This window comes from Pinus tabuliformis, chromosome 3_2 (assembly GCF_031772625.1).
Source record: "Pinus tabuliformis cultivar Carrire ecotype Pingquan chromosome 3_2, CPIR1, whole genome shotgun sequence".
Classification (NCBI taxonomy): Eukaryota; Viridiplantae; Streptophyta; class Pinopsida; order Pinales; family Pinaceae; genus Pinus; species Pinus tabuliformis.
Genome location: NC_142302.1, coordinates 762,577,412 through 762,601,175, shown reverse-complemented (window position 1 = coordinate 762,601,175; position 23,764 = coordinate 762,577,412). Strand labels below are relative to the sequence as shown.

The following is a 23,764-nucleotide window of genomic DNA, read 5'->3' as shown; positions in this document are numbered from 1 at the left end:
ACCAATCATTTATCTTCTCACTTGTGAATTATAGCCTTATTTTCAAAACACTTTGCAAAACCAATCATTTATCTTCTCACTTGTGACTTGTAGCCTTATTTTCAAAACAATTTGCAAAACCACTCATTTATCTTCTCACTTGTGACTTATGATTTCTAAAAGCTAGGCATTTTTTGTTGTTTGTAAATTTGTCCATAAGTGGAGGGCCACACGAAGGCGCTCCCGCCCACGGTTGGTGATACGGGTGGAGGGTGCATGAAGGCGCCCGCCCGTAGGTTAAACGTGTGGGTGGAAGGCTACACCAAGGCGCTCGCCCACCGGTCGATTGTGCATGGGTGGAGGGTTGCACGAAGGTGCTTGCCCGTCGGTTGGCAAACTCAGGTGGAAGGTGAACGAAGGTGCCCGCCCGATAGTGCGAAAGTGAAAAGGTGAACTCAGGTAAGGGTGAAACGAAGGCGCCCACCCGCGGTTGGAGTTTCGTGTAAGGCTGCACGAAGGTGTTGCCTAGGTGAAAATTTGGCTAAGTGTGGAATGTAAGAGTGACCACCGTGCAAGGCGTGCACAAGGTGGGCAACTCGTTGGTAAGATACGAAGTCAGAATTTTGTCTAAGTATAAAACTTTCGGTTGCCAAGGTATACTTGTAATTCTATGAAAGTTGAAAATATATTGAAATCAGGCAGACTCTTATTCTCATTTAGAAGAGCTCTGTCCTGGACTCCTAATCTGTCGCTATCTGGGGGCTTTATTTTGAAAGAGAGCATGATTCTTGACCATACATATTTTTCATGAGATGTATTTTGGGATGTCCTTGTAATGTTCCTAAATGGGAATTTAAGTGATAAACCAATTAAACAAACAGTGGAAAATTAAAAACATTTAGCAAACACCCGTGAAACACTATAATATTGGAATTGTTGAGCCATATATTATGAAATATGAGAGCATGAGTACAATATATAAATGGAGTAGTGCACCTGGGCTTGTCTCAAGGACAAGCTGGATCAAACCCAGGTGGTAGAATAGCTAGAAAGATGGTTGTTCAGTTGCTACTCTATTATGCTCTACGTTGTCTTAGTAAACTGTAGATGGTTGTTCAGTTGCTACTCTACTATCCTCTGCACTGTTCTAGTAAACTGTTGATCTACTGATTTCAGCCTGCTGGAAAGTGCCCAAAAACTACCCAAATTTTTTTTCCCTTTTAGCCTTAGACTCCTTGGACAAAACCCAGCAAAACCTAGAAGGGAATTTCTCTGATTTTGACTTTGGATTTTCGGCCTCTTGGGAGTTGCTCTCCAGGAGCCAGTTACATATGCCAACTTTCGGCCTGCTGGAAAGTGCCCAAAAACTGCCCAGAAAATTCTGCCCTTTTAGCCTTAGACTCCTTGGACAAAACCCAAAAAAACCCATAAGGGAATTTCTCTGATTTTGACTTTGGATTTTCGGCCTCTTGGGCACTACTCTCCGGCTATATCTACTGAATTTCCACCTGCTGGAAAGTGCCCAAAAACTTCCTAAAAAATTCTTCCCTTTCAGCCTTAGACTCCTTGGACAAAACCCATAAAAACCCATAAGAGAATTTCTCTGATTTTGACTTTGGATTTTCGGCCTCTTGGGAGCTTCTCTCTGGCTACTGCTGCCAAATTCTATTTGCGGGAAATAGCCTGCAAATCCACTTGGAAACACCCCTCAAATGTTGCTTTCCCCTATACTATCTAATCCCTTTCTTCCCAAATTGTCCTCGGCCCCGATGGCTACTCAATCAAGACCCACGAATTTGTTGTTGGAGGCCACTGCACAGTCTCTCTGCCCAAAAATGTATATTGTTGTGTGTACTGGCTGGCTGGATGAAAAACACTGATAAAATACCCCAATCCTCCACCTTCCTTGCTCTCGAAAACTCCCAGCAAGTGGGGGGCCTCCTAGCTGGCTAAATCAACCTCTGCGTATTTATGGCTGCCCAGAAAACACACAGTCCCTTCCTCTTCATGGCTGGCTGAGTTGTGAATCACTGTTGGAAACTCCTGCAATCTCTGTGGAACAACCTCCCTAGGGTGAGCATTGATGGTCCCCCGAAGTAGAGGTTGAATCTTCCTTGTGGAAGACTCGTGGCTAAACAACCAGTAGACTCGCTAAGCCACAGAGCATACAAGAGTGAGTTTGTTTCTCAAATATTTAGAACGAATACAAAATGAGTGTTGATATCTCTTTATAACTCCTTGGGCCCCCTTAGACTCACGTGGGCCCCTCCATCCACCCATTCTATTTTCTCTCCAAGCATATTGAATGGCTAATTCAAACTCCTATGTGGGTGGCCCCCACATTCCACTAGCAGCGAAATAAAGTCGATTTGGCCCCTAAGTATCTAAGTCGAAAGTTTGGGGCCCTCTTCCTTAGTAAAAAATGTGCAAAATCGTGTAGAAACACCCTGTTACTAATGTGTTTGAGAAGGGACATGATAGTCCTCCCCTCCCAAATGTTGCTTGCCCTCAAGCAACCTCAAAGTTGGGTGCTCCAAAATATGCTCACCCTCCCAGGTGGCATCCTCATCTGGCAAGTTCTTCCAATGCACCAAACATCGCTTGTCCCCAAGCAATCCCTGAACAAACACCCTCTCTAACTGTGGACCCCCATTATCACTGCAAACTTCACTAGGGTCCCAAATGTGTCATTGGATCATCCTTGATCGTTGTACTATCCTATAATGAAGGAGTCCCTCGATACCAGGATCTCAAGCCAACTTGATCAACGTGAAGCCCCCCCCTTGCTCCACTCACTATCCTACTAGATATGGGTATTAGAAGCCTTGTGTCTATCACCAATAAGTAGAGCATCTTGACGATGTAAAACTCTACCCAAATCCTCATGAAGTTGCTCTATCGAATAACCCATCTCATGCACTACAAGAGTAAACTCCTGAAGATGCAATCCAATCCTGGTGAACTTGAACCTTCATCTACTCAGGCCTCCCCTGATCTCCTCCTGTCGGTCACCTTGCCACATCGGAAAAGTTCCCCACACCACCAATAATCACTAAAACCAAATGGAAGATCTGCATGACCCTACCCTGTAGAAACCAACTCACCTCTATGGGTAGTTGAACTGCTTAGCGTTGTTATGCTAGAATCCCTTGCCCATCACAGAAGGAACCTATCCTGCTGACATCGTGACACTCTAGTCATGAATGATTGCCTAGCATGCTTGTAACAGAACCTCCTCTCCCATAACTCTCGGCCATAATCTATGCGATGATCGAGGCTAGGCCAATCTTGCCAAAGTGACTCAATAGTGCCATCGTCTATCACTCCATGGCTAGCCCAAATCCTGAGAAACAATTTGCCTTGTCCTATAGTGAGGACTTTGGTGATCACCCATGTGTCTTCCTGTGATTGAATTAGTCTACTTGTTATCCCGACCATGCTCACTAAGGAGTGGAGTATCCCACCAATCCATTGGATCCCTGGATCCCATAACCATACTAGAGGTCCAGAAACCCCAATCCTCTATGTCTATCATTGTGATATGCTACTAGTTGTTGGGACCCCTTTATGCCCGTCTTTGCCTCCTGTAGGTATCCAATAGGTAGGCACTAAGCATCAAGAACATGTGTCACAAATATCCAATTGTTCTGTGCCTACCAAATCACACAACGAGATTTGCTATCCCAGTTCCCGATGATGTGCTCGGGTACTACCAGAAAAATAGTCATCATCCTGCCAACAAGGACTACTGTCCTCTGCACCTCATGCTCCCCTAACGCCTCAAGTTGTCCAACTGAAAAGGCACCATGTAACTCCCTCTCGGTCACCTCCCCAAGTGTGAACCTAGGGGTGGAACATATGCTACCTCGACAATCAACCATGCCATCCCTAAGTCTGTAACCGTCAACTCGTGCGCCTACCAAGTGTCTCAATTGGAGAGTCTCCTCTCGGCCCATGACACGTGGTGTCTCATCCAAGTGCCTAGGGCGAGTCCCCCATGCCCTGTTGCCTGAATGGAGAGTGTCAAAGTGAAACAACCAAAATCTCTGCGACTGTAAGAAACACTGGAGGATTATGGGTAGGTATGTCCCAAAGAGTATGATCAAGAGTCCGTTGGAATGCTCAAGAGTAATCCTACAGATGACCCTCTCTCCGCCTCAGATCTGCTAATAACTCCCTCAAGGCCCTGCCTCCACTAAACATGGTGTCCCCAAATGCTCGACAATGTCCTCATTGATCCTAGCTGAGTTGCGTCCAATGGTACACCTACTATCCCTGCCCATAAGTCTCCCTGGAGGCAAAGCTCCAAGAGCCTATTGCACCACATCATATGTCACTGCATACCACCAAGTACCACCGCACTCCATGAAATGCCACTATATGCCGCAACCTATCCCTGTACACCACTGGATACCCCTGACTACGACTATACCATCCTGTACCCTCTTGTGTCTTGCCTGTGTCATTGCACCTATCACTCCTTACAAGTCCTCAATTCGATGCGAGTCAATCCTCCTACCCCACATTGTAAACTGACATGCTATGGTATACCACCATGTATCTCCATGCTCCTCCACTGCTCCTCGCTGCATGGCCCTGCACACCACTAGGTTCTATGGCCCAGAATTGGGTCTGTATTCATCATTCTGCGTTCCTCTATATAACACTAAACGCTACAACCTGACTCTGTGTAGTCTTGTGAACCACTGCCTACTATCTAGCCCAGTCCACTGGGTACCAACTCAGAATCTCTCACCATCCAACCCCAAAAGAGGGATCAAATGCACAAACTCTAGCACATAGAGCAAGCCCGACATGTGGATGTTGCATCTTGTGCAACTCTGACCGTCTCATCCCACTACCCAGGTCAACACATGAGATCTGGCTAGGTAGCTCTATCTCTCTCTATCTCCAATGGGCAAAGGTGACCCAACAGTGTTTCTAACCTAGTCATCCCCTTTGGTATGTCTAGACAACTCCGCCTCTCTCAATCCAATGCGTAAGGATGGGCTGATAACGCTGTAGATCCTGTCAGTGTGCCTTTGAAGCGAACTGTGCTGAAATCCCAACATGTGGTTTCTATGCTACCCCTCATCACTGGCTAGCCCAAAGGATGGTTGCACATCCCCCTCCATCATGGGCTCGACATGAGCCTCCACCTGCTCTTGCCTAGACAACCCAACATGAAAGACAGGCTCATCAGTCAACTGTAGGTGACTGTCGTCCGGCAACTATGTCATAGATCTAGATGCCTTTGTATCTATTGGCTCCTCATCAACATTGGGGATGTTTCTTGACACCTCATCAATGGATGGTCCTATGGGTGTATACTCTACTTTCTCCCCCAAGGTGTCAACTGGTGCTATCAAAGAGGCCTCCAACAATGGTGACTCTTGTGCCACACTAGGTATATCAATGTGATCCTCACACTCCCGTGTGTCCTCTACCTCATGTTCAATCTCCTCCTCAGGCCCTTGATGTCTAAGAGTAGGTCTCCACCAGCAAAATCGTCTCCTTGACTCATCCTCTAACTATCTCTGGCCTGCCTGCTTCTTTCCAGGAGATTTGATGCCCTGATTTTTTATACTCCCACGGCTTTTGCACCTCTAGTGTCTATGTTGTAAGGATAAGGATGGATCTGGTCTTACACATTCCTTAACTGAGCCAACCTCTCATCACTCCAGCGGATTCCACCGTAGAATCCCTGCATACTGAATCTCCCTTGAACCATGGGTAGTGTACGGTGTAACTCATCACTATGCATACATGCCCAAATCTCCCATGATCTTACTGGTTACCCACAGCTGGGCCAAGATCATGCTCTGATACCATTATAATGTTCCTAAATAGGAATTGAAGTGATAAACCAATTAAACAAATAGTGCAACAGTGGAAAATTAAAAACATTTAGCAAACACCCATGAAGCACTGTAATATTGGAACTGTTGAGCCATATATTATGAAATATGAGAGCATGAATACAATATATAAATGGAGTAGTGCACCTGGGCTTGTCTCAAGGACAAGTTGGACCAAACCCAGGTGGTAGAATAGCTGGAAAGATGGTTGTTTAGTTGTTGCTCTACTATGCTCTGCGTTGTCCCAGTAAACTGCTGCTGACTTCGGCCTATTGGAAAGTGCCCATTTAACCTTTTAGACTCCTTGGAAAAAACCCAGAAAAACCTAGAAGGGAATTTCTCTAATTTTGACTTTGGATTTTGGCCTCTTGGGCACTGCTCTCCGGCTACATCTACTGACTTTCGTCCTATTGGAAAGTGCCCAAAAATTGCCCAGAATTTTTTTCCCATTTAGCCTTGACTCCTTGGACAAAACCCAAAAAAACCCAGAAGGAAATTTCTCTGATTTTGATTTTGGAATTTCGGCCAATTGGAGCCGCTCTTCGACTACATCTGCTGACTTTCGGCCTGCTGGAAAGTGCCCAAAAACTGCCCAAAAAATCTAGCCCTTTTTACCTTAGACTCCTTGGACAAAACCTAGAAAAACCTAGAAGGGAATTTCTCTGATTTTGACTTTGGATTTTCGCCTCTTGGGAGCTGCTCTCTGGTGATTGTTGCCAAATTCGATTTGTAGGTAACAGCCTACAAATCCACATGGAAACACCCCTCAAAAGCTGCTTTCCCCTGTACTATTTGATCCCTTGCTTCCCGAATGGTCCTTGGCCCTAATGGCTACTCAATCAAGCCCCACAAATTTGTTGTTGGAGACCACTGCACAGTTTCTCTGCCCATAAATGTATATTGTTGTGTGTACTGGCTAGCTGGCTACAAAACACTGATAAAATACCTCAATCCTCCACCTTCCTTGCTCCCGAAAACTCCCAGCAAGTTGGGGGCCTCTTGGCTAGCTAAATCAACCTCTGCGTATTTCTGGTTGCCCAAAAAACACACAGTCACTTCCTCTGCGTGGCTCACTGAGCTATGAATCACTGCTAGAAACTCCTGCAATCTCTATGGAACAACCTCCCTAGGGTAGGCATAGATGGTCCCCCGAGGTAGAGGTTGAATCTTCCCTGCGGAAGACTCGTGGCTAAACAGCCAGTAGACTCGCTAAGCAGCAAAGTGTACAAGAGTGAGTTTGTTTGTCAAATATTCAAAATGAATACAAAATGAGAGTTGATCTCTCTTTATAACTCCTTGGGCCCCCTTAGCCTGATGTGGGCCCCTCTGTCCACCCATTCGATTTTCCCTCCAAGCATATCGAATGGCTAATTCAAACTCCTATGTGGGTGGCCCCCACATTCCACTCGCAGCTAAAGAAAGTCGATTTGGCCCCTAAGTCCCTAAGTCGAAAGTGTGGGGCCCTCTTCCTTAGTAAAAAATTTGCAAAATTGTGTAACAACACCTTGTTACTAATGTGTTTGAGAAGGGACGTGACATTCCTTCCATGCTTTCACCATCATTGGTTTGTTGTTTAGTTTTTTGGCCATAGGTTTTTTTTCCATGAAAGGCTTAGTTGCCTCCAATAGATGCTGGGATAGGTACAAAGAAGTTGTCATGGAAATGTCGCTGAGTATTTGTAGTGCTAACTAATGAACAGTAAATGCAACAGTGAAATTGTTTCTCCTGCAATATATGCTATTTATTCCTTGACTACATCGTTTAACTCAACCTATCCAAATTGATGACATGCAAGAATATTGCCTTCACAAGAGCTGCATCCTAACAAAAAGACTTGGCTTTTCGTTGCACAATATGGTATAAATACCAACTTGAAAATGCCACAACTTGATCTACTCTATTGCAACTTACAATCAGAAAGATAGCTACATGACTTTGTAGAGAGAGGCTACATATGGCCTATATCATTTGATGATTAGAAGGTTGATAAGTTGACAATTCTTGGCAATATTTTATTGAGCCATTTTAGGATGATTTGTCAGCATCTTCTTTCTAGAATATTGTATATTGCATTTTCTATTTCAGCCTTTCCAGCCTACTAGTGCTTCTTCCAGCAGTCTTTCGGGATGAATGAAAAATCCTAATCCTGCTTTTCCGCACTTTTCTGGACCAATTTCCTTTGAAGTAGGATGATTTAGTAGGTCGTCTGTGTTCATAGATTGTCATAAATAATTTTCTTTTTTTTTTCTATAACACAAGTTTTCCCAATAAAGCATATTTCGACTTTTCTTCTGTGAATGGCTTCAGCTGCTTTCCTAAAACAACCTAGGACTCCACCATCAAATGGTACTACTGTAGATATCAATCTGCTAATTCCGAACACCTCATGAAGCTTATTCGGGGTGGCCAGTCCAAGGAGGTACATACAGAGAATTAATTAAGATCGATATTTGATTATATGATGGATTGAAATTGTCTGTCTACAGTCCATGTGTTCATTTCTCTTAATCGAATCACAACTTAATGCTAAATTCTCTTTTACTTTTTGTTTGTTTTAAGTTAACTGGCTTTTCTACCAAGTCCATTGACTGTTGTATGTGATCAAATTTGAGTAGGATTTGTTAGTTATGCTACATGGCATTGCTTTTCTACAAAACTAAGATTTCTTACTTTCTAATTGTAGGTGACGTACCCAGGCCCAACTCATCCTCTTAATATGTACTCACAAGATGACCTGCCAAAGACTCTGGTAAGAACTCTCAATCAGGGTTCAAATGTCACAAGTATGGATTTCCATCCTCTGCAGCAAACAATTCTGCTACGTGATTTCAAATTCCATTCTATACAATTCTTCATTCAATTAAATTCCTAAAGTCAATTTGGAAGATGTACTTTTTTATCTTTATAAGTATGTTCACACAGGCTAGTGATTCAATTTTGGATTTTTGGCTTTATCAATCAGTTGGAACAAATGTTGGTGACATTGCAATTTGGGAAGTGGCATCTTGAGAAAGATTAGCTTACAGGACCTTTAAGGTTTGGGAAATTTCGGTTCGTTCGATTCCAATGCTGGTAGATGATTTTTTCCTAAATTGGTTCTGTAATTTAAATTGTGGAAATTGTACATCTATGAATTGATCTTGAAAAGATTTTACAGTTCTTTACTGGATTTGATCATTAGCACAGGCCTTAGGTAAACTCTTATACATGTGTTTTTATGTTTTCATAGGCTGCTCTTGTGAAAGATCCAGCTGTGTCAGTGAATCATTGTATTTGGAGCCCAGATGGGGCAGTCCTTGGTAAATTAATCTATACTCTTTTTAAATAAGATGTTTTGATATCATTTCCTCCTTTATACAACAAGGTGAGTGATTTGTAATAATGCCATCTACACGTCTCTGGTCTCCTTTTGGTTGGTTGTGCACCAATACAATGGTGTGCTATTCCCTCTATTCAGATACTGACATGCCTGCATTGTGTTATAGGAGTTGCGTTTTCCAAGCATATAGTTCACATATATTCTCTTATACTGTGGCAGGTGATTTGAGACAACATCCAGAGGTTTGCTTACATGCTTAAAGACCAACCTGTACATGCTTGTATGTCTTTAAAATTACGTTTGTATTGAAAGTATAATTTATTAGCTTTGATATAATTTATACAGATTGACACACACGCTGGTGGGGTCAATGATATTGCTTTTTCACATGCTACCTCCCAGCTACGCATAGTTACATGTGGGGATGATAAGACTATCAAGGTAATCTGATTTTTATCAGATGTGTCAAGACTCATTTCAATAGTTCTCGTTTACTTAATCTGTATACTTAATCTGTATATGAAAAAAATTGTGCGCTTGTAGGTGTGGGATGCAGTAACTGGTTGAAAGCAGTACACATTTCAAGGTCATGAAGCACCTGTCTATTCTGTTTGTCCTCACCAGAAAAAATATTCAGGTACTTTGTTCCTTGAGACCTAAGCAATTTTATGTGCATTGCAGTTGAGTAGTATTAAATTCTAGTTGTTTTAAAGTTACATTGCATATTCTATTTTTGTTTGATGTTTGGCTTCCTGTGAATTTTTTTCCATATGAGAAATACTTAATTGCACTAAAGATAGATGGATTATGACTCTTTGTTTGTATGTAGTTTATTTTTTCTACAGCTATTGATGGAAAGACTAAAGCTTGATCTTGCAGGATCTAGGGTGGACTATAATGCTTCCGATCTCTGGTGCACAACAATGGCCTGCAGTGCGGATGGAGCAAGGTAAAATGTTAAACTTGGAATGGTGTTTAGTTTATAAAGTGTCTTCATGTGGATCTGAGTTTTACTTTCTTCAATTTTCTATATGTACTATGTAAAGACAATGTCTTTTTTTTAATTATCTGTATTTTTATTAGGCTCTTCTCCTATAAAACAAGTAAAGATGGTGATTTAAGATGGTGATTCCTACCTGGTTGAGTGCAATGAAAGTGAGGGAACTATCAAGCAGGCATATTCTGGTTTTAGGAAGCGTTCCTTAGGTGTTGTGCAATTTGATACAACCAGGAATACGCTCTTGGCAGCTGGTGATGAATTTCAAATAAAGTTCTGGGACATGGATAACACCATCCTGACAACAATTGATGTTGAGGGTAGTTCGGTAAGAAGTTATTTTTGAAGATGAGGATGGCTTATTTTTAGAGTTTGAGAGATAATGATTTTGAGAAAAAAATGTTTTTCTTGATCACATCTCAATGTATAATCCTTGTGTTATTTTCCAAAAAGTTCCAGTCTAGTTCTTGCCTTCGTTCCAGTAAAGATGGTTCCCTGTTGGCAGTCACAACTAATGACATAGAAAAAAGATCTTAGCCAATGCAGAGGTATTTCCCTTAATTCACATGCTGAAGAGTAGATCCTTTGAGGGAACGAGGGTGCCACCAGAGACAATGGCAACAAAGGTAAATTGCTTTCATGAACATTTACTATGTACATGCACTGCTAATTAATGGTTAAGTTTAAACTCTAACTAGATAATTTTTAATACGCAGACTTCAATTGTGAATGTCATGCCTCCTTCAGTCACTGCTCCTGGTTCCCTTCCCGGTGCTATAGAACGTTCAGAGTGACTTCCACCTGCAGTGTCAATGACCAATTTTGTAAGAGCTTTCTCCTAGAATTATTTCTTTAGAGTCTACAATAGTTGTCCAGCCATATTCAGTTTAGTTTGTCACATATATCTTATCAGTGTATAAACTTTCACTCCAGATTACAGATATTGTTGCTTTCAAGTTTCCATATAGCATAGGATTTTGTTTTTCCCTTTCAAATGCTCTATTACCCATTATTTTGGCATATTTTTTATAGGAATAGGATGATATGATCAGTGGATTCTTACAATTATCTGACACTCGAGACAACATGTGTGCAGAGTAGCATAGACAGCAGTTGGACACCAGCTGTTAAACCAAGGCTTCTAGATGAGGTTACAGACAAGAGGAAGAACTGGAAGTTGAAGATCACTGATTTGGGTCAGTGTAGGTCTCTCAGGTTTCCTGAAACAATGCATGCAAGCAAGGTATGCAATCATCCTTCTATTATAGAAAACACTAAAGGTTGACATACAATACAATTTTATCTGCTACAAATTCTGTCGATATTGATCCAAACAAGTAATGTGCTATTTCTTGCAGGTAGTAAAACTGATATACACCAATTCTGGTGTTGCTGTTTTAGCACTGGCATCCAGTGCTCTCCATAAGCTATGGAAATGGCAACGGAGTGACTGGAATCCATCTGGAAAGGTGGGGTTCTTCAGTAGTTGTTTGCTTTCTTTTTATTTTAGCTTGTTTTATTTATTTATTTGTTTGTTATACTTTTGGATATATGATTTGCAGCTCTATTTTATGTAGTAATGATTGACGAGGAACTAAGAGTTAGTATTTTATTCCACAGTCTACAGCGAGTATTCCACTACAGATGTGGCAGCCAGCTAGTGGGATTGTTATGAATAATTTCATTGGTGATACAAATCCAGAAGAAGTTGTTGCTTGTATAGCTTTGTCTAAGAATGATTCGTATGTGATGTCTACATCCAGTGGCAAGGTCTCCTTATTCAATATGATGACATTTAAGGTAAGAGAGCCTTCTACCTAAAGACCAGTCTCATTTTAATGTTTCCGATATATATAATTTCAGTTTCAGTTGTCTGCTTAGGGGTTTATTCTCTAATGTCTCACCTGTGAATATAACTGTTGTGCTTTTCAACTTTCAAATTATGTGGTGTTAGAGTTGGTCTTTTCCAACACCTCCTTTTCCAAGGAGCTAGCTATATTTCAGTTTCAGTTGTCTGCTTAGGAGTTTATTCTCTAATGTCTCACCTGTGAATATAATTGTTGTGCTTTTCAACTTTCAAATTATGTGGTGTTAGAGTTGGTCTTTTCCAACACCTCCTTTTCCAAGGAGCTAGCTATAGTTCAGGATCACTCAAGAAGTTTCTTGTGTAATGTTCCCCACTAGAAGGTTCTTGTGTAATGTTCCCCACTATAGGCTAAGAATTCAAAGGCTCCCAATTTATCTGAATCACTGGTTTCATGGCAATGCTAATTAGTGATTCATTGCAGGTCATGACAACTTTCATGCCACCTGCAGCCACTTTTCTGGCTTTCCACCCTCAGAACAAATAACATCATTGCAATTGGCATGGAGGATTCATCAATTCAAATATACAATGTATGCAATGTTCGAGTTGATGAGTTGTTGCCTGTGAATATATCTTTGAATTTAAAATTCTTATCATTTTCTTCATTGTGCCCTTTTACCAAAAATGACCTTTTACAGGTGAGAACAAAGCTCAAGGGGCTACCAAAAGAAAATCACAGGCCTGGCTTTTTCACTTGTTTTGAATGTGTTGCTATCTTCTAGAGCTGATGCCCAGGTATATGGTGTCTTTTATTATTATATATAGTTTGACTCTGTGATGTTCACTTTAAAGTTTACACAAATCTACCGAGTGGAAATGTTCCTGTACTCACAACCATGACTTTCGGCAGTTATGTCTCTGGGGTATAGATGGGTGGGACAAGCGAAAGTCAAAAGTTGTACCACTACAGCCAGGAAGATCATCAGCACCAGTCAGAGATACAAGAGTACAGTTTCATAATGATCAAAGTCGCTTGTTAGTTGTGCTGAGAGCCAGCTTGCACTATGTAAGTACTTGTAAGCAGTCTTGAATTCAAACAGATAGTTATATAATGTCACTTATCTTGCGTATCTAATCGGATGACCTTGTTACATCATGGTTGCATTGCAGTGGTCTCCTCATGATTCCCTATCTGATGTTTCCATGTTGGAGCGCTTGCGCTATGTAAGTAGTTGTAAGCAGTCTTGAATTCAAACATAGACAGTTATATAATGTCACTTATCTTCTGTATCTGATTGGATGACCTTGTTACATGGTTGCATTGCAGTGGTCTCCTCATGATTCCCTATCTACTCCTATTTCAAGTGCCATATACTCATGTGACAAGCGTCCTAGTTTAAGCGAGCTTCTGGTGCAGTTGGAGTGTTTGATGCAGAAAGCTCGATGCCTCACTGTCGCATTGCACCTTCTGCATATTTACCATTGGGAATGAACAGGTAAATGGGATTTTTCATTCTATCAAGGTTGATACATCTATTTTTCAGATTTGGCTTTTGAGAAGGCATATTATGATTTAATTTGTTGTTTTGTTATTTATGTAGCAGTAACGCCTATCCTCTAGTCGTTGCATCAATCCATCCGAACCAAATCAATTTGCTATTGGAATGACATATGGAGGAGTTCATGTTATTGAGCTTTAAGAGTTAGAAAGGAATCAGAGTCAGATGGGAAATGGGGTGTTGGTGTTGGGAATAATGCTTAATTAGTTATGTAAGTTGCTATTTTGTGTTCTCTGCAAAATTAAAGCAGCAAATTGTTAGGGTAGTCACTCCTGGAAATTAGCTATAATGTCATTAGATATGTTTCAGAGTTGATTTTAGTAATAGTTTTACTATATAAGAATGTAGTTAATAGTTCAATTAATATATGAGATTTGCAGCATTTTTTAGCTCACACACAGTAACTGTGTTTTTATTTGTTTTATTTGTTTTATATTTTTTATATGTATTTTTATTCATAGTATTGTTGGCTTCTCAATTGGCTGGAAATAAGTCACTTCATATTCTACATGTGGTATCAGAGCAGGGAAAAAAATTTTGGGATAAAGTTGTATTGTTGGAATTTCGCCAAAGTTAATCATGTCGAATTCTAACCAGATGCTAGTTCTAGAATTTGATGGGAACGATTATGATTATTGGTGCATTAAGATGCTAACATTTTTTATTGGAAAATATTTGTGGGAGATTGTTGAATCAGGATATGAGGAGCCAGCTGATTGGAATGCCCTTACAGCCAATGAAAGAACAACAAGAAAGGAAGCAAGGAAGAAGAATGCTCAAGCTTTGTTTCACATTCAGATAGCTCTTGATAAGAGCTTATTTCCAAGAATATCAGGAGCAAAAACTGCCAAAGCTTCCTGGGAGACTCTACAAGAAGCTTACCAAGGTAGTGATCAAGTTAAGGTGGTCAAGCTTTAGACATTGAAGCGAGAGTTTGAGAATTTGAAGATGCAAGAAGCTGAAAGTGTGAGTGACTATTGTGTGAGAGTCAAAGATGTGGTCAATAAAATGGCTACACTTGGAGAAACTGTAAGTAATGAAGTTTTAATTAAAAAAGTATTGAGATCTTTAACACATAGATGGAATCATGTTGCAATAATCATGGAAGAAAGTAAGGATTTGACAAAACTACAGTTTGACGAATTGGTTGGATCTTTGACGTCTCATGAAGAAAGATTGAAGGAAACTTTTGAAGGTGTAGAGAAAGCTTTTTCCTCTAAATTACAAATTACAAAGAATGAAGATGCAAGTAGCAGTAGTACCAAAAGCCATCAAGGTCAAGGTAAATGGCAAAGCCAAAATTATTCAAGAGGTGGAGGAAGAGGTAGCTCAAGTGGAAGAGGTAGTTTCAGAGGAAGAGGTAGAGGTAGATTTGATAAGAGAAATGTTCAATGTTATTATTGTAACAGGTATGGCCACTTTGAAAGAGAATGCAGATTGAAAGAAGGTAAAAATGCTAATTATGCTCAAGAAAGTGGTGAGTATCCTCCAGATCACTTATTTTTATCTTATGCCAAAGGTGAAAATACTAGTAAAGATGTTTGGTACCTAGATTCTGGATGCTCTAACCATATGACAGGGAATGAGAAGTTGTTTTTAGCAAAGGATGGAAGTTTCAAATCCAAGATCCAGCTTGGTGATGATAAATCATTGGAGGTTTCTTCCAAAGGAGCTATGGAGGTCCAAACAAAAGAAGGTATAAAGAGTATTCATGACATTTATTATACTCCACAATTGAAGCATAATTTGTTGAGCGTTGGGCAGCTATGTGAGAAAAATTATAAAGTAGTCTTTGAAAATAAGACATGTACTATCTATGATAAGAATAAGGGAAATAGGGTGATCACTGTTGTGCCTATGACAAGAAATAGGATGTTTCCCTTGAGGTTTGATGAACATAACAACAATCTTGCAAATATGGCTTATGAGGATTCAAGTTGGTTATGGCATCTCAAGTATGGGCATTTAAATTTTCACAGTTTGAAGTTTCTAACCTCACATGCATTAGTTTCTGGTTTGCCCAAGGTAGAAGAGCATAAGGAGGTTTGTGAAGGATGTGCTAAAGGAAAGCATGCAAGGGAAAGGTTTCCAAAGGGTAGTGCATGGAGGGCTCATCACCCACTTCAGCTTGTTCATTCAGACATATGTGGTCCTATGCAGACTAAGAGTTTGGGTAAGTCATCATATTTCATCACTTTTATTGATGATTACTCACAAAATTGTTGGGTATATTTTTTGAAGGCCAAAAGTGAAGCCCTGGATACATTCAAGAAGTTCAAAGCCCTTGTAGAAAATGAGAGAGGGTGCAAGATCAAATTTTTGTGGACTGACCGTGGAGGAGAATTCTTCTCAAAAGCTTTCCAGAGTTATTGTGATATGAATGGCATCAGGAGGCGGCATACTATAGCATACACACCCCATCAGAATGGCATAGTTGAGAGAAAAAATCGTACTGTGGTTGAAATGGCAAGATGCATGCTACAAACTAAGGGATTGAGCAACTCTTATTGGGGAGATGCAGTTGCTACAGCAGTGTACATCCTTAACTGTAGCCCCACCAGTGCACTGGAAAATATGACTCCTTATGAAGCTTGGTATGGAAAAAGGCCTAATGTTAATCATTTCAAAGTTTTTGGTTGTTTGGCTTATGTGCATGTACCTAATCAAAATAGAAAAAAGTTAGATGCAAAGAGTGAGTTATGTATTTTTGTTGGGTATAGTGAGACAAGCAAGGCTTATAAATTGTATAATCCTCTAGCTAACAAGCTTATTGTCTCAAGAGATGTAATTTTTGATGAAGGGGGAGTTTATGGTCATCAAAAAGGCCATGTTGAGAAGACAAAATCTATTTTGAATGATGATATAATTGTTGATAATGATCATGAGCAACCAACTAATGTTTCTGTAACTAGTGGCTTAACTCCACCAAGCAGCCCTTCATCAATTTCTTCAACATCAAGTTCAAGTCCAACTTCTTCTCCAAGTTCTACAAGGAATGTAAGAAGATTGAGTGATATTTATGAGAGGAGTGCAAATCAAGCACATGAAAAAAGCCCAATAGGTGAGATAGTCAATTTTGCTTTATTAGCCAAGGCTGAATTTGAACCATTATGTTTTGAAGATGCATGTACTAATGAGGTTTGGATGCAAGACATGCAAGAAGAGATGGATTCCATTCAAAGGAGTGACACTTGGAAGTTGATAGAGCTTCCACATGACAAGAAAAAGATTGGCACCAAATGGGTCTATAAGACTAAATTTAACAGTGATGGGAGTGTTGAAAGACACAAAGCAAGATTAGTTGCTAAAGGATTCACACAGAAGTATGGAATTGATTATGAAGAGACATTTGCACCAGTAGCAAGACAGGAGACCATTAGAATGTTGACTTCATTAGCAGCTCATAAAAAGTGGAGCATACATCATATGGATGTGAAAAGTGCCTTCTTGAATGGGTACTTAGAAGAGGAAGTATATGTGGAGCAACCACAAGGTTTTGAAGTGGAAGGAAAGGAGAATAATGTCTACAAGTTGAAGAAGGCTTTGTATGGCCTTAAGCAAGCACCAAGAGCATGGTATGCAAGGCTTGATGGATACTTTCAAGAAAATGGCTTCCAGAGAAGTAAGAATGATCCTACCATTTACTACAAACAAGAAGGTATTGATATTTTAATCATAAGTTTGTATGTTTATGATCTATTGTATATGGGTAGTAGTTCTAAGATGAATGATAAATTCAAAGTTGCTATGATGAATGAATTTGAGATGAAAGATCTAGGCATCATGAAATATTTTCTAGGAATGGAGGTTTATCAAAGTAAGGATGAGATTTTCATTTGTCAGACAAAGTATGCACAGGATATGCTAAATAAATTTGATATGCTTGATTGTAATCCATCCCCTACTCCAAGTGCTCATGGAAAGGTGTTATGTAGAGATGATGGTGCTGATTTAGTTGATGAGAAAACTTACAGAAGTATTGTGGGGAGCTTGATATTTCTAACCCACACAAGGCCTGATATTACATATTCAGTTTCACTTGTTTCAAGATATATGACAAATCCATCCGAAATACATATGAAGGCAGCCAAGAGGATTTTAAGGTATGTGAAAGGCACTCTAAATTTTGGTATTCATTACTACTCTTCTGAAAAGTTCAATCTTGTTGGATTTAGTGATTTAGATTGGGGAGGTAGTCTTGATGACCGTAAGTCCACATCAGGAAATTGCTTCTCTTTTGGTTCTGGTTTGATTACATGGAGCTCAAAAAAACAAAGCATTGTTGCCCTCTCATCCACAGAAGCGGAGTATGTTGCAGTTACCTCAGCATGTACACAAGCTCTTTGGCTTAGAAAAATTTTGGAAGAAATTCGAGAAAAAAAAATTCAGCATACAGTGATTTATTGTGATAATGTAAGTGCCATCAAGTTAGCAAAGAATCTAGTTCATCACAGCAGGACAAAGCATTTTGACCTGAAATATCACTTCATTAGAGATTTGGTGCAGAAAAAGGATATTGAATTGAAGCATATAAATACTCAGCATCAACTAGCAGATATCTTCACCAAAGCAGTTGCAAAAGATCAATTTTTGGCACTACGAGATAAGATAGTAAATCCTCATTAATCATTAAGGGGGAGTGTTGGGAATAATGCTTAATTAGTTATGTAAATTGCTATTTTGTGTTCTCTGCAAAATTAAAGAAGCAAATTGTTAGGGTGGTCACTGCTGGAAGGTGTTGGAAATTAGCTATAATGTCATTAGATATGTTTCAGAGTGGATTTTAGTAATAGTTTTACTATATAAGAATGTAGTTAATAGTTCAATTAATATATGAGATTTGCAGCATTTTTTAGCTCACACACAGTAACTGTGTTTTTATTTGTTTTATCTTTTTTATATGTATTTTTCTTCATAGTATTGTTGGCTTCTCAGTTGGCTAGAAATAAGTCATTTCATATTCTACAGTTGGGCCTCCCCCAGATAATGGAACTGTCGGATCAAATCCAACATTAAATGACCAAGGTTCGAAACAAACGTCAAGGTATTTCAATGGGAATATAAGAACAATTTGAAGTACACTCTACTACTTTGTATCTACAGACTGTTCATTTACAAGAATACCATGAATAAATGGTAGCGCGTCTTGGTAGTGGAACGCCTCCACTTGTGTTCCAGTTTTTGAGGCATTCTATCAAGATTGTAATTTTCATCAAATATTGTTCATCTCTGTAGATGGAGGTTAAGCGATTGTAAATCATATGTAAATGAGTATGTAGGTGCAGTCTTGGTCACTATATTTTTTTTCTAGGTCGTGTAAAAATTGAAAGTCTGTCATTGGAGCATAATTCATGAATGTTCTTTCCGAGGGTTTCTCAGTGTATTTTTAAACCCTTCTTTGTACCACGAGTTTTTTTTCATATGTTCATGTTCATTCAAAGGAGCGTGGTTTATGCCGAAGCTTTGTCAAACTCGGGAATATTATATTTATAAACTGAATCAACATTTTTGGGTTGACAGTAATTGCAGCTCAGATTGAAGTAATTCAGTTGAGAAAACATTGATTATGCATGAGTTTCTGCAATTGACTCAACGAGATTTCTTGTTAGATGACTATTGTTTGAACATATTGATACAGATATTAATGGAAAGCAAGATCGATGACTATTGTTTGAACATATTGATACAGATATTAATGGAAATCAAGAATATGTAAGGAATTTGTGTTTTATTGCTCAGATTGAAGTAATTCAGTTGAGAAAACTTTGATTATGCACGAGTTTCTGAAATTGACTCAACGAGATTTCTTGTTCGATGACTATTGTTTGAACATATTGATACAGATATTAATGGAAAGCATGAATCTGTAAGGAATTTGTGTTTTATTGCTCAGATTGAAGTAATTCAGTTGAGAAAACATTGATTATGCATGATTTTCTGCAATTGACTCAACGAGCTTTCTTGTTCGATGATTATTGTTTGAATATGTTGATACAGATATTAATGGAAAGCAAGAATTGTTTTATTTTTGATGGACTTACTGGGGAGAGATCTTTTCTTTGAAAGTTGTAAGTTTACACATTTTGGATGTCAGCTTAATAGTTGGCTTCATTTATTCCTTTGGTGAGTTGCTATTTACAGGACGAGCTTTTTGTTCGATGACTATTGTTTGAACATATTGACACAGATATTAATGGAAAACAATAATCTGCAAGGAATTTGTGTTTTATTTTGTATGGACTTACTAGGGAGAGATCTTTCCTTTGAAAGTTGTAAGGTTACATATTTTGGATGTCAGCTTAATAGTTGGCTTCATTTATTTCTTTGGTCGGTTGCTGCTTACAAGACTCTGCATTGCTTATAGTGCTTGTAACTATCTATGAATGCATTAGTTCTAGCTGCTTTTTAATAACACGGATTCTAGCTCCTTCAATTACATGGAGAGAATTCATGAGTGGATATCTTATTGTAAATTGGCAAATTTTTGTTATTGTTTTACTGCGAAGCAATCAGATAAGGTCATCGTTGTTAGAATATGCTTATGCTTAGCATTCAAACTAGTGAGATTTTAAAAGCTTGCTTCAACAGGAAGCTTTGGAAGCTTTGATACCATTACATGCCTACTATGGAAGCTTTGATACCATTACATGTCTGCTATGGGACATTTTGATTTACTATCAATTGTTTCCTTTTCACCACTTGTTATGCCCTGCTTTATAGTATACCTAATTTTGTTTCATGGCACACACCAAATGGATATAATGTCCTTGTGCTTAGTGACCCTTTAGTAGATGATCCTAGAGCGTTAGACAAAATGTCAATTGATGAAATGTGATTATTTATTGATAGGGTTTAACATGATTTTTTATTACTCGTGATTTTTTTGAATATATGGAAGAGAAAAGATAAATTTGCATGATCATGAATCAATACTGTCAAATCATATTTAATTGACATACATTTCCACTTCATGGGTATATTATTCATAATCTTTAGGAATGGAAAGATGAAGGGGCTTCCTTCTTTTTTCATGAAAACAAAATACCCATGCAAGTTTCTAGAGTTGTGTTATTGTTATGAGTAATTTTTGTCGGGAAAAAAATTTGTGAAGATGATAGACCAGATATATGCTTATAAGAATGGGAAAACTTTTGATATAAAGATAATTGTTTCAATGTAGGGAAGAGATTGCAAATAACCGTGCACATGTTAGACAGAACACAATAAACACACAATTATCAATGTTTGCTTTAGTGTTATGTAGAGACATTTTGCCATTGCAATGAATGGCTTTTATAAAATGTTTGACCCCAAAACATTGCATGTACAAAGAGTTATAAATGCAAATCCTTTTGCATGCGTAGCAGTTCACAGGTTTCTGGCTATATTTAATTTGAAATGTTTTTCCTGCAATTCCTTTTCTTTAGAGTTTGGTATTCTTTCAACCATACAAAACTATCATGTAGTTTGTTGTAACTTGTGTTTGAATTCTGCTTATTGGCTATATCCTTGTTTTTTTTGTTGATGATTGTAGAGGGTTGTAGAGTATGAATCATATGATTATAATTTGAAGTGCCATTCTTGCAACTCCTTTTAGTTGGAGTCTGATATGTTGTCAACCCTTACCTATAAAACTAATTGTGCTTGTTATGGTTGCTGGTTGTGTCTCATTTCTCTTTGTTGCTGCTTGTTCGAGGGGTTCCTGGCATGTGTATCATATTGATTAATTTAATATGTACAGTTTAAGGTTATTTCTTTTTATTTCCTTTGGTTATGGTCCTTTGAAATCACACTAGAATCACTGGACAGAATGATTGGACAGGATGAATTGTATTGATATGAAATTAAGAGGTTATTTTTTATTTTTACATTATATCGAAAAATTACTTGGAAGATCTTTTAAATTGACAATCTAATATAGGGCTTGTAGTGGAAACTCTTGTTTTAGAACAATGGCAGGGCTCATGAATGATTTGTATTAATATATAATTAAGAGTTTACCAAAGCATCACACGTTACCATAACACTCTCTACACCATACGTTACAATGACTATGCTACATTTGTAAAGATAACAAGAGGAATGATTTGTATTAATATGTAATTAAGAGATTACCAAAGCATCACACGTTACCATAGCACTCTCTACACCATACATTACAATGACTGTTACATTTGTAAAGATAACAAGAGGCCCGGTTCCTCTTATTAAATGAACACAAACATATCATTAATGTGAGGGCCATGGCACTCTCTACACCATACATTACAATGACTGTTACATTTGTAAAGATAACAAGAGGCACAGTTCCTCTTATTAAATGAACACAAACATATCATTAATGTGAGGGCTTCTTTTTGAAATAGATTATTTCTTAGACATTATTTCCTTTTGGTTATGAACACAAAATATCATTAAAATGGTTCTCTTTTATTGATAGTGAGTTTGATTATTTTAAATTCTAAACCTTCTGCTAAGCTCTTTTCTATTTCTTTGTAACACAAAAGGTATTTGTGACTTATGATAACTTTAGCAACAATTAACTTGTCAAGAATACCAAAATCAATGGGCCAATTGATTCCATTTTATTCAGTTCAAAAATTAATTATAGTTCCATTGCTTTTAAAATTGTAGAGTTGTATAAAAAAGTTTGTTTTTGCTTCAAGTTTAAATTTCTCACATGAAATTAGTGCCATAAAGTTTAAATTTCTCACATGAAATTAGTTGATTAAGGATAACTTTCCCAATTGAGATGGCAATCAAATCTTCATATTGAATGTTTTTAGATTTACAAAGCTTTATTTTAGCAATCAAAGCTAACAATTGTACTTTGTAGTGTAGACATCATATTACTATTTTAGGTATGATGTAATCCCTTTTGATTTTTCATTGCCCTCTAATGCCAACCTCTTACCAAGACTTTTTGATAACATGCAAATCTTTGAAATTTACTTTGTCCCTGGGCTTTAGGCTTGGCATCTTAAATCATGACAAATATTGTCAATCTTTGAAACATGCTTGGTTCCTTGCCTCATTTTTGCCTTGACTATTTTAAAGTTGTTCTAACGAGCAATAAATCTTACTTTGGAAAAAGAGACTTATTCTTTATATCATTTTTACTTGAATTATTTTAAAGTTTGTTCTAACTAGCAATAAATCTATCTTAACCTACTTCAAATTTTGTTTCAATGAAAAATGAATCCATAATCCATCTTAACCTTACAAAGAGCATCAATTTCAATGTTTTTTATTCTTTGAATGCTTAAACTGCAAAAAAATGTTAAAGATACATTGTAACATAAGGCTGAAACCAATAATGCATTGACGAAATTCCAATCTAGAAAATAAATGAGATTCATATGTTAACTTCATAGTGAATGTATTGACCCATTCATGGATGAGACATTAGAAAAGGAATGGGCTTTTTCATCTCAGTTAATTTCATAGTGAATGTATTGACCCATTAATGGTAAGACGTTCATTCCAAAGAATTGCAAATTCCAATCCAGTGAGGGATCCCACTTGAATTGCTTAAATAAATTATATATTATTTCTTCAAGAATCATGGCCACTGTAAAAAAACACGGTCGTCCTCAAAAAAAATTCTCAATTTCTCATCAATATCACCAATATTGCTTTACATTTACACAAGTTGTAGTCATGATAAATCAACTTATTTGGCCACAAATTCCACCAATGGCATACATCATCAGAATGATGCCAATTACAACCATTAAGTCAGGACCTTTGTTTATTCATCTCCAACTTCTTTTCAATCAGAATGATACCAATTACAACCATTAAGTCAGGACCTTTGTTTATTCATCTCCAACTTCTTTTCAGGTCATTGAGCTGTTTATGCATCCATAGATGCAAGTCTTAGACTCACCTATATAATCAGGATCATATATAACGAACTTATAATTTGTCTATTTCCATAACCACATCTTGGTGCGTGAAATTGAAGAGTTTCCAATTATAGTAATACAATGGATGATAAATTAGTAAAGAGCAAATACAAACTTTTCATGTATCTAATCACTGCATCATAATAAGAATAAAATGGGAAAACAAGAAAGCTTAAACCTACGATATCTGAAGTCAGAGGCCCTATTCCTGTTCTATCTCTACTAGGCATATGCTTTGTAGATGGAAATTTTCTTGCTGCAGCAAGACAGAGAGCTCTACTTACACACAAGTACAAGTACAAGATCTCCTATTATCATTCCTCAAAAAAGCACAGGT

The 23,764-nt window shown here is 38.2% G+C and overlaps 1 pseudogene; it reads left to right on the top strand.

Moving 5' to 3' along the window:
• The first annotated feature begins 255 nt into the window (after nt 1-255).
• LOC149182856 (protein TOPLESS-RELATED PROTEIN 2-like) lies at nt 256-18,594 on the top strand (annotated as a pseudogene).
• Nucleotides 18,595-23,764: the final 5,170 nt, after the last annotated feature.